The sequence below is a fragment of the Centrocercus urophasianus genome, unplaced genomic scaffold (assembly GCF_019232065.1).
Source record: "Centrocercus urophasianus isolate 14NV4802_14NV808 unplaced genomic scaffold, USGS_Curo_1.0 seq_26, whole genome shotgun sequence".
Classification (NCBI taxonomy): Eukaryota; Metazoa; Chordata; class Aves; order Galliformes; family Phasianidae; genus Centrocercus; species Centrocercus urophasianus.
In genome coordinates, this window is record NW_024884822.1 from 11828642 (window position 1) to 11846550 (window position 17909).

Below are 17909 nucleotides of genomic sequence, written 5' to 3' on the forward strand. Positions count from 1 at the left end.
GGTGTCACTAGGAGGCATTTCCATTGCTGTCTCTGGCTGATAGCCTTTGACTTGCTTTTAACTTTCTTCTTTTGAAGAATGCTCCAGAAATAAGCTCTGATTTATTTTTGTCCAGCTCTCCAAAATTGTGTACCGGTGATATTGTTTGCTTACTTGTTTTTCCCCCATCGTATGGCTGGCAGTAGCAGGAGCTCAGGAGAGGCTGTTTTTGTGGCTGGACACTGAACACTCAAATGCTCAGGATGCAGAGCTTCAAGTCTTGAAAATCCCAATCCCAGCCATGCCAAGAAGGCAGGCAGCAGGCACTGTTAGACCATCCATCCTTCTAAATCTTTGCTTAGCCTTGTTTAACAGGATTTCTTTGCATGTTCTCGAGCTGTCCAGTTATCCTAGTATTTGATCAGGCCTGTGGTCACCCATTGCCAGCTCCAGCACTGCCATACATCAACTCCATTTCTCTTTGCTTCCCCTTGAGCAACATCGACCTCCATCTACAATGTGGTGCTCAGGATTTCCTGGTGTGTGGTCACTTAGCATTCAGCACTTGAGAAGATCACATACCTCTACTTGTTCAGTCTTGATTTTGATCAGAAGAAGAGCTGATGTCATTTCAGCATTCCTAAAGCTCCGCTCCCTCCTGGCTTTTTTTAGAACAGTTTGATAAACAGCCTGTGCTTTGTTGATTCTTATTTCTGCATCTCGAAAAATGTGGCAATATCCATAATAAACACAGCCTGGGATTGCTTGTGGAGAATATTTGCTCTCTTAGAACAGGAAAGGGATCTATTCTGATGATGGCATTTAGGACTTGCCTTATTAAAAATGAGAAAATGGATTCATTTCCCTTCATGTAAAACATAAAGTGCAGAGTTTTTTTTTTCTTTCAGTTTAATGAACAGTTTGCCCTCTCATGGCTCTTTCCAGCTCTTCACAACCCTTTCTGGTGCCTGGCCATGCAGCTTACCTCTAGCAAAATGCTCTCGGCCTGCATGGCACCTCTGGATGTTGTGCCACAGTCAGCCCTCTATTTGTGGTTGGCACAGACTTCCTGCCTGTCTCTGCAGCCATAGGGAAGTCACATTTCCAATCCCAATGCCTCTCTGGTGCTGTGGGTATCTGGTGGTGGAGATGTCAGCCTGCAAGAAGCTGGACCTGCTCCACCAGCTGAGCATGAGCTGGGGATGCACAGAATCATAGACCCATAGGGGTTGGGGGAAACTCTGGAGACCCTCCAGCCCCTGCAGTAGTCTGCAGATGATTCTTCAGACCAGCTCTGCTCATTTACATCCCTGATATCCCTGGACATAATTTGCCCATGATTAGCACAACTAGCCAGAAAATGTATTCCAGAGTGGTTTGTGCAGCAAATGCTTGGAGAAGCTGTTGAGATGCCAAAGGAGTCCTAGAATTGTTAGGGTTGGAAAAGTCCACTTCAGAGCATTTAGGCCAACCATGTGTAGTTGGGGCCGTGCTGGGTATCCTCCATTACCATGCTTCTGCAATTGTGCATGAGGTGTTGCAGTGAGTCACAGCAATGACTGTTAATATTTGGGTGGCCTCACCCGATTTCACTCGGCATGGTGTAGGTGATTTGGAAACTCACAGGAGCAGTAGGCTCTGAGCAGCCCAGGGAGCATGCAGGGGCAGCTCCTGCCAGCCCCAGCCTGCAGGCAGACCTCTCTGTGGCACCTCTGCTCCCCTCAAGTGCACTCAGATAGCATGTTAAGGTGCCCCAAAATCATCACTGTATGGTTATGGGGCTCCCTATGCTTTTGTTCTGCTTTGTGTAACACCCTTGAATGGCAAATCCAGGGCTCTTCTGGCCCACATCTTTTTGGCATCCTTTAGCAGGGCCCTTATGGGCAATAGCTGCAGGGTGGGTTGTGATCTCAGCTCACGGTGTGAAGGGCATGGGGTGTCTGAGAACTGCTGGTGTAACAAGATGTGAGTGAACATGGCAGCAGGGAATAGCTCCTTAATTTAAATAACGAGCGTCCCTTGCTGCCTGACAGATGGTCACTTTCTGAGAAATGCAAAGTCTTTTTGGAGGGTCAGGCTGCGTGTATTTACATGGAATAATGAGGGAGAGACACTGATCCCAACACATGCTGTGTTTTTCACATTTTTCTGGGGGTATTCCCAGCTGTCTCTGAAAAGAGCAGATTTGATCCTTTGCGAACCTTGTGTGAATCAGACCACGCGTTGGCACACGAAGAAACCAAGTGGCCGCAGGAACGCCTCTGGTATTCAGGCAGCCATTACAGTGCCCTTTGAGCATCTTTAGCTGTTAGAAATGAAGCTCGATGCTTTTGCCAGAAAACATGCTGGGCTTGAATGTGCCCTTACTTGTGCTGGGCTGGCGGCAGTCCAGCATGCAGCTATCTGCACTCTGGTGGTGTCTCTGGGAGTTAACGTGGGGGAAGATGGATGGATGGCAAAGAATTTGCTCAGGGGTAGGGCATCTTCCTACGCCTTCCCTTCTTGCTGCATCCACTTTTAATGTAAGAACTGGAGATCGGGTGCCTGAAGTCATGCTTTAACCAGCATTTATCCCACCAGTGCTGATGGAGTATGAGCAGCGGAGGTATAACTTGAATGAATGGCTGAAGGAGTTCTTCAACCACCCTGAACCCCTGTGGAGGAACTCTTGGTAATGGGTACCCTAGACACAGTTTCTCTTACTGTTTATAAACCACGATTTAGGCTAATGGTTTACCACAGGTGAAGTCAACAGAGTCCCATTAAGGTTTTCTTGAAATGGAAAAGAACAGAAACCCTAGCCTTGATCCAAAGAGACCCACTGCCACACAGCCTTGACCCAAAGAGACACTGACTTGTGTCATCTTTCTCTCTTCTTGTATCTGGGTCTCTCATTCTGCACCACTTCACTCAATGCCAAGGAAGCATGAAGTGTAAAAGCCTGCTGATTCTAAAAAAAAAAATAGACAAAAAGTTTGAAAACACCTCAAGGCAGCTGAGAAAGGCTCCCCAAAATTCAGCAGTTTCCTCCATCAGTGCCACGTGGCTTCTGATCTGTGGGTAGCGCTGTGTTTGGAAGAAGCCAAGTCAATCAACACCCACTTTTCACAGTGAGTCACTACTGGTGTCAAATTCTGGTCCATGCCCAGTGCCAGAAAGTATTCTCCTCTAAATGGGGAGTGTGCCATGCCAAGCTGCAAAATCACTTGTTTCCCAGACATGACCCTCAATTATCCACTCCCTGCCAAGTCTAGGAGATGGAAAGCTGTGTTGTATTGTGATAAGGTTTTTTTTCTCCCCATTTAGTTAATACCTCTCTGAAGGTACCTGCTGCTTTTCTGCATTCCTATGCTCAGGCCAGCAGAGCAACAGGAGATTTGGGTCACACAGGGTCCTTTTGTTTATCCACTTCCTTTGGCCAACACTACTTGTTGCAACCCTGTGCACCAGGGAGGGAGCTCCCAGGAGCCTCAAATTGGAATGAGAAGTAAACGGGGGTTGGAGATTCATGATCCTTGAGATTCCTTCCAACCCTGGCCATTCCGTGATTCTGTAAAGGCCTTAATTGTACCAGCAGAGATTCAGGTTGGATATTAGGAAAAATTTCTTCTCTGATAGAGTGTGATGCAGTGGCAGAGCTGCCCAGGGAGGTGGGGGAGGGAAGGGGTCACCATCCCTGGGAGTGTTTGGGAACTGTGGAGATGTTGCACTTGGGGACATGGTCAGTAGGGGTGCATTGGGGTTGGAGTTGGTGATCTTAGTGCTCTTTTCCAGCCTTAAAGATTGCATGATTCTAATTATCAGGCAGTGAACCTGATCTCTGCATCATTCCCTGAAGACATACAGAGGTGTTGGCTTTGCTCCAGCATACATAAGATATTACAGCTTATAAAAATAATTTTTCTCCTCATAAATTGGTGTTGCTTTTTTTTTTTTTTTTTTTTCTCCTAGATGAACCAAACCAGGTGATGATTACCACTGTCATTCATGTGAATGGAAGGTCTTTGCAGGGCTGGGAAGAGGAGAGATTGGAGTGACAAAGCAGTTAGTAGCTTGTAGCACTGATGGGGAGAAAACCTATTGAGTGGTGGCATTCAGAATGACAGGGGAGGTGGGGACAAGCAGGAGTGACTGGCTGGAGCATTATGGGATGCTGCCAAAGAACATGTCTGGGTTCACTGTGCTGTGCATGCTGCAGTTACGGAATGCCAGGTACTTCCTCCATGCTTCCAAATACAGAGGAAGCATTCATTTATCTACGTTCAGAAAATGAGCATCAAAAAGGATCTCCTGCTGGAAAGCATTTGATGCTTTAAAGGATAGAGAGCATCTGAAAGGGCCTTAAAGGGGAGAAACCTGACAGGTGCTCAGCTGCTCCTGGCAGTCTCGCCTTGGAGCCTCCAGTTTAGGAGCTGTAAGAGTATAATAATGCACAGGGGCATTCAGAACAATTCATAAATTGGTGTTTTGTCTTTTTTTTGAAGGGTTGCACTAAGGATCTACCCTGCAGCTGCTGGATTAATTAAATGCTGACAGCCTGCTAGAATGGGAGAGGGGATTTCTCCTGCCCTTTGTGTTGCAGACTGGAGTACACAGTAACCCTTGGAAATGTGCTTGTTCCATTAGGCAAAATCAATAAGGCACAAATCTCTGAAATTCTTCTATTATATTACAAATAGGCTAAGCCCCTGTCCCTAGCAAGAGCAATCACTACTTTTGTGTTCTAGAAAGATGCTCGTGGTTGTGCTCTGGAACAACAGACACGTTTCAGCTCCTTGACAGTAATCTTTCAATAACAGAATCCTCATTTTTGTATACAAATCTTGGACTGTTTCTCAGCTGGGCCAAAAATCAATGGATCCAGCTTATGTCACAGGGAACCATGCTTGTGAAGGCAGAAATTGGGGCACAGACAGCTTTTGGTGGCTCTTGAGGGCCAGCTCTGCCTCTTGCCCTTTCTTACACACCCTGTCTCCATCAAATGCATTGCACTAATGAGCTGTATATGCAGCGTGTGTCACAAAGGTTTATTTTCTTAAGAGAAATAACATGGAGAAAAACTAGCAAAGAAAGCTTCAGCCTTATTAGTGTCATTTTCTCAGAAGATGAGTCTCTTGCTGTCTATCAGCCTGAAAGACCCACTCCTGCCAAAGTTTATTTGGCATAAACATCTGAATATGTTATACAGGAAAAAAAAATTATATATACGTATGTATATAATGGATGGGGCAGGGAAGAGCAGTGTTAAGCTGCAGTGAGCAGGGCATGTGGGGCATAGGAAGGGAAGCTGGGGATGGGGTTGACTTGAGGAGGTGGATGGGGTGGTTGGATGGCAGGTGGACTGGATGATCTTAGTGGTCTTTTCCAACCTTAATGATTTTATGACAGTTTCTGCCTCGAGAAATTGAAGAACAGCCTGGATGCGGAAAATGCTTCTGACAAACCCTTACTGCCAGGGTGAGGAAAGGGTTGGGTCACTCTGGGTCCTTCCCAGAGCTGTTTGTCACCAGCCCTGAAGCTGTTTCTCAGGCCTGCTAGATACCAAAGAACTCCTTTCTCAGAAGTTTCCAGAACCAACATTCCCCTTGCAAAAATGGCTTTTTAAGGAACATGTTTTGAGGGGTGGAGTTTAATGGCCCTCTCCAGCATCCCTAGCAACCTGCCTTAAAAACCTCTGCTTGGAAATCTTTTAATCTTCTTTGGATGCTTTTTGAATGTTTTCCAGGAATGTTATGCTCTTTCCCACTCACAGCTTCTAAATATATGCTCTGTTTGGGCTGCAGACCCTGGTCTATTTTTACATTTATTTCCAGCACGTTTAAACTTCTCTATCCTTGATAGAACAGTTCGATCTGTACTTCAGCTGCTGTCCGACCTCAGCATCACTCAGAAGGAGCTCATTATTCTAGAGGACTTCTGCCTGGATGAGAGCTGTGACAGCTCCTGTCTGGCTGCAGGCAGGCTTACAGCTGGAGGAAAGTGGGCAGGAAGGAAAGGGAGCAGCTGCTTCTGTATAAAGGAGCAATTAAGCATCTTTGGAGCCTTTGTCCTGTTCGTAAATGGTTAACTGAGTTTGGGATGGAAAATACTGTAATAGAGCAGTGATTTTTCTCATTCCACTGAATTGGAGTGGACAACAATTTCCATCTGTAAGGCAGCAAACAAGTGGCTGCTTGCTTCCTCATCCTCCCGCGTGCTGATGTTTAGCAGGGCTTTATTTATTTGGTTAGGTGCACGGGATATGTGCTCACTGTTTGCATAAGTAGCATGGGAATGGTGAAAAGCAGATTTTTATCATTGTTACTCTTGTCTTTGTTTGCTGTTCCTGTCCCTGGGGTGTTTTTCTGGATCTGATGAAGATTTAAAGGAGGGAAAGAGGGGAGGCTGAGGGAATGCTCTGTGCCATGTGGGCAGCAGGGGACCTATTCCGCTTGTGAGCAATGACTTGATTAAGCGTACATATCTCCACTTGACCTTTGTATGAAAATGTGCCCTTTAAATAATGGTTCTAAGTCTCCAGGGTCAAATTCAAGCTTTTGTGGTGCAAACCACTACAAATGAGAGCACCATCTCCTGGGCCGGCATCCTGCTGAGCCCAGAGCAGCACCAGGATGTCCCAGCAAGGCAGCTGGCCTGGCTCTGCCTATTTAGTGTTCTTCCCTCTGTGGGCTGTGCCCCCTGGTAGCCCTGGAGGTTAAAGCCACCTCTCCTGACAATTTGGAAATGAGGTGAATGAGAAACCCAAGCCCTGGCTCTGTAACAACAGAAACAAGACCCCTAATGCAGCAGACTGCTGGCACGGAAATGCTGCCTGACACCTCCAGCATGAAAGAAAGGGTTAAAGACAGAGTGGGTGCTTGTTCCTCTATGGCATTATCTGTGTGATTGCTTTTCATATCTTGTTTACTGTGGTTAGCAGAGCAGCTATAATATAGAATGCTGGATGCAATAAATCTTGTTGCAAACAGCACACTTTTCATCAGAGCTCAGGGAACTGCAAGGTAAGCATGAGAGAGAAATCTATAGATTTAATTATATAGAAAGTCTAACCCATGTAGATCTTCCTGGAAATTATAACCACAATGATTACATCGTGTGCAGGTTTCTTTGTATTATGTATATTGTCCCATTTTTTTGTTATTTTGAAGACACTGACAACAGCAGTGCGGTGTCTGCTGTGGCTTTGTACCGGCGTGGATGGGCTGAGGGTGCCATTAATTTAAGGGATGAGTTTTGAGGGGAGGTGGGATGGGTAGTTTTAGGGCTTTTTTTCTTCCCTTAAGCTTTGTGCCAACCACTCGCTCTCATAATCCCAGGTGGTGGCTTGCTGCACTCCTCCCTTGTTGGATGGTGAGCATCACCACGCTACAGGGCTTTCCTTTGCCAGCACAGAACTCATGAAGGCAGCAGAGGTGGAAGGTAGGCTCATGGAGGCTTGTGCTGATGTTGGATTCAGGCAAACACCACAACACGATCTGTGGTTGGGAGAACCTGCCCTGGCCTTCCCAGCTCAGGAGAAGGGCTGGTTGTGGTTCAGTCTTATGGATGTCACCAGAGTTGCACTTGGCCACTGTCAGCAGGCTGCCCAACGGGGCCATGGGGTTTGTGGTGCTCACAATAGGTTTGGATGGTTTTCAATGTAGCCCTGGGTTTTCCCCATGGCAGTGTTCAGAGTCTCCTGGATCTGCAGATAGCTGAAACTTGCAGTGCTTTATTTCTCCACCCTTCATTGCATGCAGGGATTTTCTACTTCACGCAGATGCTGGGAAGATAGAGGTAATTGGTGACTGTAAGATGCTCTGCTTGAATGACAAGAGCTGTGCAAATACTAGCTCAATACTAAAAAACATATTTTTCTTCTATTTTGTAGTACAGAGAGTGGAATGTAACCTAAAATCTAAGCTTCCACAAGAAAATGAAATCCATGTATTCAATTAACACAAACCCTCTCATTTCCATCCATCAGCTGCAGATGCTGGGACTCCACTCCTGCCTTGGTAGCAGTACTTGCTGTCTTTGAACCACCAGAACTACATAACATAGTGAGCACCAGGCATAGCAGTATCTCTGATTCTGCATAACCAAGATGCTGAACAGGGCAGATTAAAAGTAAAAGAAATTTCTGACAATTGTGCCAATGATTGAGCTGAATAATCATCTCAAGCTCTGCTTGCTGGTAGCTGTGCCAAGCGACGGGTCCTCTTGTCACAGGGTATGATGCTGACCCCAGCACTGGGAGCTATGGTGACATCCTGCCTGGGTCACAGTATGCATGGGGAATTTTGGCAACCCAGCTGCCTGCTTCCCTCGCTCTGCTTTAAATTCAGGCCATTAATATGCATTGGAGTAGCAGCGTGATCCCAGACGCGAGCTCTGCTCCTGCACGCAGCACACCAAGATGTGCAATTTCTTTGTGTTGACTGGGGAAATCCTGACCCTTGTTTTTCATGAGAGATTGTTTAAATCTGTTTTTGTGCTGATAGCAAACCTGTGATAAGAGCTGGTGCCAGCAGCTGTGTACACACAACTTGTGTGCTTCTTAATTCAGCGCATGCTGGTGATCTCATGGAAGAGCCCTTCTTTCTGAGACTGCCTGTATCCCTAGAGGTGTTCAAGAAAATGGTAGATGTGGCACTGAGGGACGTGGTGTGGGCATGGTGGGGATGGGTTGGTGGTTGGCTTGGATGAACTTAGTGGTCTCTTCCAACTTAAAGATTCCACGATCCCATCTGTGCCCACCTCGTACCTCTGCCCCTCATGCTTCAGAGGGAAAAGTAGAGAGTCTGTAGTGACACTTCTCCTCTGCAGCTTTAGTACAGATCTTGGTAGCTCCTGCATGGGATTGATAACACAGCCAAGTCAGGTAACAAGCTACATGTGATGCTCACACATAACCAAAGTCTTCATGAGTCTTTGGAGAAAACCACACTCCTGATTTACCCAGGCCACATTTGGGGTGATGCTAAGCTCCCCTATTATTTCTTTCCAGGAGCTGAGGGTCCCATCCTGGTTCAGGGTCTGGCACTCACCCTATGTGCTCTGAGGAATGGGTTGGTGACAAATGGGTGCAATTGAGGCATGTGTCTGGGTTGCTGCATGCAGAGCTGGTTTGTAAATGAAGCATTTTGCTAATGTCAAAGGATATAGATGGATATTAATTGTTTCTCAGTGGTTTGTCATTTTTCATGTGGCTTATTGATGGAATAATGGTAACAGCAGCAGGGAAACAGGTTGAGAATGACCTGAAATCAGAGGAAAACCCCCGTAACAGCTGGAGGCAGAGACAAGTTCTGCTTTAAGCAGAAGGGTTTTGAGTGGATGTGCTAATATTTTAATATTTCAGGCATTCTTCTTGGCTTCACTAAGCTGCTGGTATAAAAAAAATCTCTTCAGATTGAAACTTTAACACTTTCAGAAAGAGCCATCTTGCTTTTCCTTTAAATCTTTCACTTCCATTTTGGGAAGGGGGGAAAAAATTACCAAACAGACCTAATGCAACTCCAAAATGAAAACAGGAGAAGAACTTTTACTCTAAAGGTATGAGTTATTTGATGCCTGGAAGATCTGAATCTTTTCTATCTGTTTCTTTCAGTGTGGTGTCATCTTGCAAATGAATTCTGATGATAATCACAATTATTTTTCCTGCTGGGGACAAACTTCTGCAGTGGCAGTAGTTCATCTATTGATGTCGGACCTGATGAACCCTTGAGCATGGACAGAGCTTGGATGGAGAATACTGTAATTGGTCTGTGCTGAGTCCAACCCAACATCCTCATGGCCATCTTGAGCCAGCTCTCAGGAGGGGAATCTTTTACAGATAAATGTATATGGCCACACAATGTTAATTCCAGCTTCCTTCCAGATGCAGATATACAGCAGCTTTGGTCTGCAGAATAACCCCACACTCTTGCCATCTGCAAACACAAGCAATAGTTTTTATCAGAAAAAAACTCCAATCCAACTAGCACTTCATTTCCCATGCTAGAAATGCCTGAGAGCAAAAACTTTCCCTAAATAACCCCAACACTGAACAATCACTGAAATGCATCTCTTTTATTTCACTGCTTCTCCTCACCTGGTAAACAGTGACTTGGCCAACACCTGGTGCCTGTCTGCTCCATCACTGGGGTGGTTGGTGCTGCTCATGTCCTCTGGATCGTTTAACCTGATTTTCCACCTGCAGCTGCATGGCTACCAATGAAAAACCCTCCCCAAAACTCAGCCTGCATGGAACAAGCATGCTTCATGGGGCTGGCTTTGGAGAGCCCACTTGAGGTATGGGCTCCAGAAGGCAAAAAGTACCTCGAAGAGGATGCACTGATCTTTGTCTTCTTGCTGTTCCTTCTGTAGCAACTGCCTCCCCTGCAGTACTGCACAGCTATAAAGAAGCTGTGATGGCTCTGAGGAAGGAGTCTGGGTTCTGTGGTTGATGTTACCCTGCTTGCCCCCCTGCATCCTGCTCCATCTCCAGCATATGGAGGGGCTAATTGCTGCTGTAGGAGCTGCTGCTGTGCACAGTGGTCTGTGGATGAGCTAAGCACAAAAAAAATGATTTATTACAGCTTTATGATGCAACTATTTTTTCGTAGATAGTAAGGAAAGTATGGGATAACCAAGGGGGAAAGATCAGTTTGGTTTGGGGGAGCTATTTTTTCAAGCTGTTCCTGGGCAGTCACGCAGTGTGTGCTGTTGGCTTGGTTTGTGGCACAGACTTCTCATGCAGGGGCAGAGCTCACCCAATGACAACTCCTCCAAGGGTGCCCTGAGCCACCTGGGATGCTTTCCCTACTACAGAGCAGCTGGGGTTGAGCACTTGCCCTGGTATTCCTAGGAACTTTCCAGAAAAGCACCCCCAAAGTAGCAGAAGCCCACGTCCCATGGATGTCACCTTAGCAGTGATGGCACGGGAAGGGGATGTCTGTGTTGGCACCTCTGTGACTTCAAAGGCAGGAGCTGAGAGGCTTCTCTGAGCCTCCGCTTTGTTATTCATCTTCCCCAGCGCTCATAAATTATCAACAAACAATCTCAGCCATCATGCCGGTGAGCAGGACTGGATAATTATGTTTGTGGTTCAAAATGAGGGTTGTCAATTTTAATTAGGGAAAGCTGAGGGCGCGGGGAATTTTTAATGTTACCACCTGAACTCTCGAGTGCTGCTCAGGAAATAATTGTAAATGAAAAATTAAACAGGGCTCAGTACACACTGCAAAGGGCATTCCTTTTCTTCCAGTTTGCCTTTCTTTGAGGCGAATTGGGATCTGGCTATACGACAGCCAACAGGTTTGCTGTCAGTACGAGGAAGGAAAGCTGGGGGTGAGCACCACCTGCACCGTGCAGTGGTGGTGGGGCACCAGCGCTCATCTTTCCTTGCAGAACTGGTGCCATCAAACCTTCTTGTGCTAAAACCAAGGCAGAGTCATCCCTGAATGTCAACAGCAGCCGGAGGGGCTGTCTGTGCAACTGCTGCATCTGAGCCAGCAAATGTCAGCTCATCGCAGGGAGTGGGGGTTAAGATTTAATCAGCAGGCCAGCGTCCTCTCCTAATTTATTTTCCTTCATTTAGAAAGGATTTGTTGGGCTGCCTGTGATCTTGTGAATATTTATAGTGAGAATTCTTTTTCTGCTGCTCTCATGGTTAACAAGTTTGATGCTTCCCAAAGATGTGCACAATAGAGTCAGACCTGGAATGGCCCCATCCTGTCCTGGCACTGCCCTTTGGGCACCAGCAGAGCACTGCAGGCATGGCCTTGGCTCATCTGCACTCTGCTATGAAGGGGTGCTCTTCCAAGTGTGCTTAGCACCAGCAGAGCCTCATCCAAAATATTCTCAAGACAGCAGAAAGTCATTTTAATGGGCTTAGATGAGGCCCAAAGTGAGTCAGCTGGAGCAAATGAACTCCCATTCGCTAATGCAGTCTTCTAATAGCCAGGCTGCAGAAAAGCATTTGGCAATTGTAGTTGTTAGGTCATAAAAAATAATGAAAAAAATGCAATTATTTTTAATGCTATGCACATCTATTATGGTAAGAATATGCTGAATCTCTGGTTGGAAATACTTTGGGTGTCTCGGGTGATGGTGGTGAAGGAGAAGAGATCTCTCACAGCTCTCTGTAGGGTCTGGTGATGACTGAAATAAACAAAGGTTCAGCTACTGAGTGAAGGTCTGTGCTGCCTGTCTGCGCTGTGGCACATGGGGTAGTTCTCAATGGGTGACTCAAAGGGCTGATTCCCACCTCATAAAGCCAAAGGGCTTGTCCCTGTGCATACCTGCAGAACCTCGCTGTGTGGGGATCCAGATGACTGCCAGCATGGATGGGAAGAAATGCAGGGAGCTGTGAGCCTGCCAGTATAGGCACAGATCTCTCTTGGCTCTTCTCTCTGAGATCTTAAAAAGCAGGAAAGCATTTGTGGTCTGTGGGCACAACTTGGGCAGGGCAACCCAAACCTCAGCAATGCATCATCTGAAGTCAGACCCCAGAGAAAGCCACGTCCTTTCTTCTAGAAAACTAAGCATTTCTCATTGCAGTTCCTGATTTGCAGCCATGGTTGAGGAACAGGGATATTCCTGCTGAGGAAATATGCAGCCAACCTGAATTGCTGCTGTGAGCTTGCTCCCATACCACTGTTCCTGTGCCAACTGTTTGACACTGCACAGTCTGGAAAAAGCCTTGCACGTGTGAAGCACACTGTTGGGAGCACCACATCTGCAGCTACTGCTGCAAATTGCAGCAGAATGTTCTTTGAGCTATGCTGGGATTTGGGGATAGGAGGTGCAAGTCTGGCAACAAAGCCACTTGGCCCCAAGGTTTGGAGATGGGAGAACCACATTGCAGATCCATGTTGGGGACACAATGAACACTTGGTGCCTTGGCTCCTCTTTCTTCTCTTAGCTCAATACAACCAAGCCAGCTCCTTGTACTGGATGATCTGTCCTTCAGGTTGTTTGGTGTCCCCAAGGATTTTGGTCCAGGAGCCTCCTTGGTTCAGTGCTTGGCATCACCTGTGGGACAGAAAGTGCCATCACTCAGCAGAGAGTATATAAGTGCCATCTGGTGCAAGTGGGCTCGGGGGGTAATTAAAGTGTGCTCTCAGAGGAGGAAGAGGCTGCAGACGTATTCATCAGCTCCTGTGTCTCCAGCAGGCTGGAGGAACGCTGGAGCGCATTTAAAGCAACAGCTTAATTAAATGGTGCTGCAGTTCTCACCTTGCCTTAGAAAACTGTTGGCTTATTGCCTTTAGCCCCGTGTTCTGACAGGAAATAACAAGTATGCACATAGCCAAAAGTGTAGATTGCTGGCCAAAAGCATCCCAGAGCATCTGGCTTGACCTCAGGAATCACCCTGCTTCTGCTGCTGACCACTATCCAGTGTCTCTGATCTCTGCAACTCCTTGGCATTGTCTGTGGGAGGAGAACACACAGCAGAGGTTGTGTGAAAAGAGGCAGCTGCTATCTCCTCCTGCTCTGTCTGTTGCACTGGTGCATCTGCTCTCCAGCCTGGAGCAGCTGCAGTGTGAGGATGCCGTGCTTCTTGCAGGGGATGCCCAGTTGTGAGCATCATTGGGGACCAGTGAACAACGCTGGGCAGCTACGCTTTAGCACCATTCCTTTGAGGACTTTTGGTGCTTGCTACAGAGCTATTCCAAAAGATGAGCATAGAGAAACACAAGCACCTTTCCCCGTCTGTTTGCATTTGTGGGATCTGACCTACTTTTTGTAATTGCAGCACAACAGCCTCCCTTGTTTTCTGACTTGCAGGAGCAGCGGTGCTTTGTGCTGCAATAAGCTGCACCTTAGCAAATCTGCCCCAAGGAAGGAAAGCAGTTTCAGGGGAGGCCGATGGCAGAGCTCATGTGGTGGCCTCCCACTTCTCCACGGATCCCACAGCCACGTGTATCTGTGCACCAATGGCCATAGCTGTCCCTGAGGGTGCATCTGTATTTTGGGATGCAGGGATGAAGACACTTCTACACCATGGTTTGCAAGGAGGCGCAGCTGGAAGCAACCCCACGGTTGCAAAAAGGAGACCTTTTGCTTTCCTGCTGTCTGTGCACTGTCTCAGGAGCAGCTGCTGAGAGCCAGGGAGAGGAACTCAGGATGTGCTGTGGGCTTTGGGAGGACTAAGTTCCAACAGCAAGGAAAAAGCAACGTACACTCTTTCCCCTTGTTAATATTTCTTCAAAAGAAGCTGCAGCTGTCTGGAATGCTCCTACACAACAGCAAGTCATGAGTGATGGCTTTCTTTGAGTAATATAGACTGGGAGCCCAGTTAAATGTATCAAATTAACTGTCAAAATAATCTTCCAGACTGTGATGAGCCCAAAGATTAAGCAGCATGTTGTTCTTTCTTTGTGCTTTTTTTTTTTTTTTATCTTAGCAGAGGGGATTTACTGTAGATTCCAAAATCCATATTTGAAATGAATTGCAAATAGTTTCTTGTAGTCTTGGCCTATATGAAAAGGATTATTACCCAAAACAACACTTCTGTCATGGGGAATGTAGGTTAAGAGAAATGGGAATGTAAATAAATGTGCAGGCTTTGCAGTGCATTCTGCAGGGGGCATGTTTATTTTCTCTCTTGATTCCCCAAACCTGGCTTCCTATGCAATTAAAGGGTTCAGCTCTTCCTTGCAAAACATACTCTCATTTTTTTGTGTGTCATCAGTAAATATTTGGGCTGAAACTGTTTAAACATAAGCTTTCAATAATCTTTGTTTTGCTTTTTCTGGTTCTCTGGCTGAGACCTGGTTTGAATTTTCATAGACTAAAAATACATCATTTTGTTTGAAGAGCTTAGATGATCCTGTTCATTTTGCTGTTTATCTATTACCAGGAGAGCCTAATCCTTCCCTGATTGATGTTCAGCGTCACGTAGTTAAGCAGCGATACAGGCTGTGGAGCAGGGAGTTATTATTCTTTGCTGGGCTCTTCAGGTACCTGAGCCCACTGCTGACATTATGCATCCACCACACATTAAATTGTATTGCCCTAATCAAGCGTGCTGCCGTAGGTCAGCAGCAAAAAATGTGAAGAAATAGATGCATGAAGGTGATAAAAGACAGAAATGGCAGAGGATATTAGGAAGCACAGGGCAGAGGGAGATTGGTAGCAGTCAATCCTGATTTTGAAGATAAGGCCGTGACTCTCCGGCGCCATGCCCTGCATTATTCATGTGTGAATGCTGGCGGGGAAGGGCTGTGTGCACCCAACGCTTGGCTTCAGCCTTCACTCTGATATTTATCCATGTATTTATTTGGGGCTCTGAATTGCAACCTCCCTTCTAGGATGTTCTGTACTAAACAGCTGGCGATTTCTTTATTTAAAGACCTGCAGGGTAAAGAAACGGACAAGGAGAGAAAGCCGAAGTTTTCAAAGGATATCTCAATCTGCTGGGTTTCTGGATGCTAGTGTCAAAGTTAGAAAGCAATGTTAATTACAGGCATCTAGAAAGAGCCAAAATTATCTGTCATTCACGGTGACAAGATGACATCGCCCGTTTGGAAGGTTCAGCATTACCATTCACAATCTGAAGAGCTTAGGCTGCAATGATAACTACTACTGACAACCTCAGGAGAAGAGTTTGACACTTCTGATCTACGGATGTACAGGAGCGGTTGTTCGGCACACGGGTACCTTGCAGGGCCTTCGTGGGCAAGGAGCAAACAGGTATTTTATCATAGAGTTCTAGGACTGTTTGAGTGGTAAGGAACATTTAAAGGTCATTCAGTCCAACTCCCCAGCTTTTCATGCTGAGCAACTTTGGTGTTGGAAAAAGAAGGAAATAATAATGAAACAAAGGAGGCACTAAAGGTGGGGAGCCCCGTGTGCCCCCTGCATAGCTTGTATTGCAGATTTGCCACCGTGTCCTGGGTCACATTCAGCTCAATACTGTACATCTAATGATATTGATCTCTTCCCAGTAGCCAACATGATGTGTGATAAAACTGCAGTCGCTCCTTCTTGTCCCATCCTCCTTTCACTCAAGAGCAGCAGGAGCACAAACCTGCCATCCCATGGAGCAGTGCTGTGCTGCTGCTGGGTTGAGAACCAGCCAGAAATACGAGAGCTTCATCCTCTGCTTCTCAAAATCTTTTGGTGACTTTTCTTGCTTGCAGGAGAAACCCCAGCTAGAAATCCTGGTCCGATTTTTGCATGGTCTTGTATGGAGCTAGGAGTCGGACTCGGTGATCCTTGGTGGGTCCTTTCCAACACAGGATACTGTATGATCCTTGCTTGGAAAACTGGTAAAAAAGACCAGCCAGGGAGTCACTCTGTATATTCTCCATACCAACAATTGCAACTGCCATAAAAATCTTTCTAGAAGTGTCTCAGCTGAGTTGATTGGACTGGAGGGGGCACTAATGCCAGACCCAAATAACAGGTGCAGCATGAGGAGCTCAGGAGTCATGAGCACCCATGTGCACACTGTGCAAAGCTGAGCATTGGAATGTCAGATCTTTTTTAGCCAGGTGTTTGTTATTTCCCTTGTCAGATATCAATCTCTCAGACAGTTGGCATCTCTCATCTCCTTCTTGGCTCTGTCTTCCCTGTGTATCTGCTTAACAGAGATGCAGATGCTCCTGCTCGGCTCAGGGCTGTGTGGGAATCAAGAGACCCAGCGTGTGCCACTGCTTGCCCTGCAGAGCATTCCTGCATGCTGTGTTCACCCATGCGCCCTATTTCTCCCTGCTCCCCATGGCTGATCACTGAGTTACGCTGCAGGTAGGTGGACAGTTTGGGGTTGGCCTCATGGCTCAAGAGATGAAGAATGTAGAATCCTTCAGCACTCACAGTTAATGTGTCATGAGAGGTGAGAGCCATTTGTCTGTGGAATTCATTAGCAGCGTCTAATATCAGTAATAACAGAAACAAATAAAGAAGAAAACTAAAAAGAATCCCCATCCAGCCCCAAGATCCAAGACAAATAATGTAAGGAGCGTCTCCTGGGATCATTTCTCTCTGGATTAGATCAATAGCAACATTCAAATGAAGCCAGGAGAGTGGCTCTGAGCCCAGAGCTCTGCAGTGCTGGCAGTATTCACAGCTCTTCTCATGGTTTATTACACAGACATTTTCCCTGCACGTCACAAAGTTCCCTGGCTGACTGATATGCAGCCATTGTCAAAATAAATATTTTGTTAATTTTTTCTTTTAGAGGAGAGATCGAGCAGTAACTCCCCACTGCTGCTGGGAAAGAATATGCAAAAAGCTGATTCTGTAACAGGTTAGGATTAAATTAGAAACCGTGAATGCAGATAGAAAGGGAAATCTGCATTCATTCTGCCCTTTGAGTGGGTGTGAGACATAGCAAAGTTTGGTGTGTAAAAGTGATTTTGTTTGTAAGGAATCATGTTTGTGGGCTGGGCACATGGGTGAAGTTGATAAGAATCCCTGCTGGACCTTGACATGGGATTTCTAACTAATGTGATGGATTTCTTTGTTTGCTGTGTTTATTTTTTGTCCTCAACTTAACCAGTCTTGTAGTGTTTATTGTGTAATTCATTATTTATACCTCAGCATTCAGCTGCCCTCATTGGATCAGCTCCCTCTGTGCAAATACACAGCAGGAAAGTCCATTCTCTAAAGAGCTTCAGCCCTTGGTGCTAATGAGAAGACAAAGGTGCCTGCTGCTCTCCTGCACCATGTTCTGCTCACAGTAACAAGCAGCTTGTTTCCCTCCATGCCCCAGGATTGGATGGGATTTTGCCTTCTATGTTTTTTTTTTGGCTGGAGGGTGCAGGTTTGGAGCTGAAGATGAAGGATTCACCCATTCTGGGAACAGATCAAAATTCGTGGCATTCTCCCTTTCCTGTAAGTCTTAACACATCACTGGTTTTTTTTTCAAACCAAAATGAATATTTCATCTAGCTGTCAGCTGGGTGCCTGTATGTCGACCTTGCCATTCCCCGCAGGAATGCTGCAGGAGGTGAGGC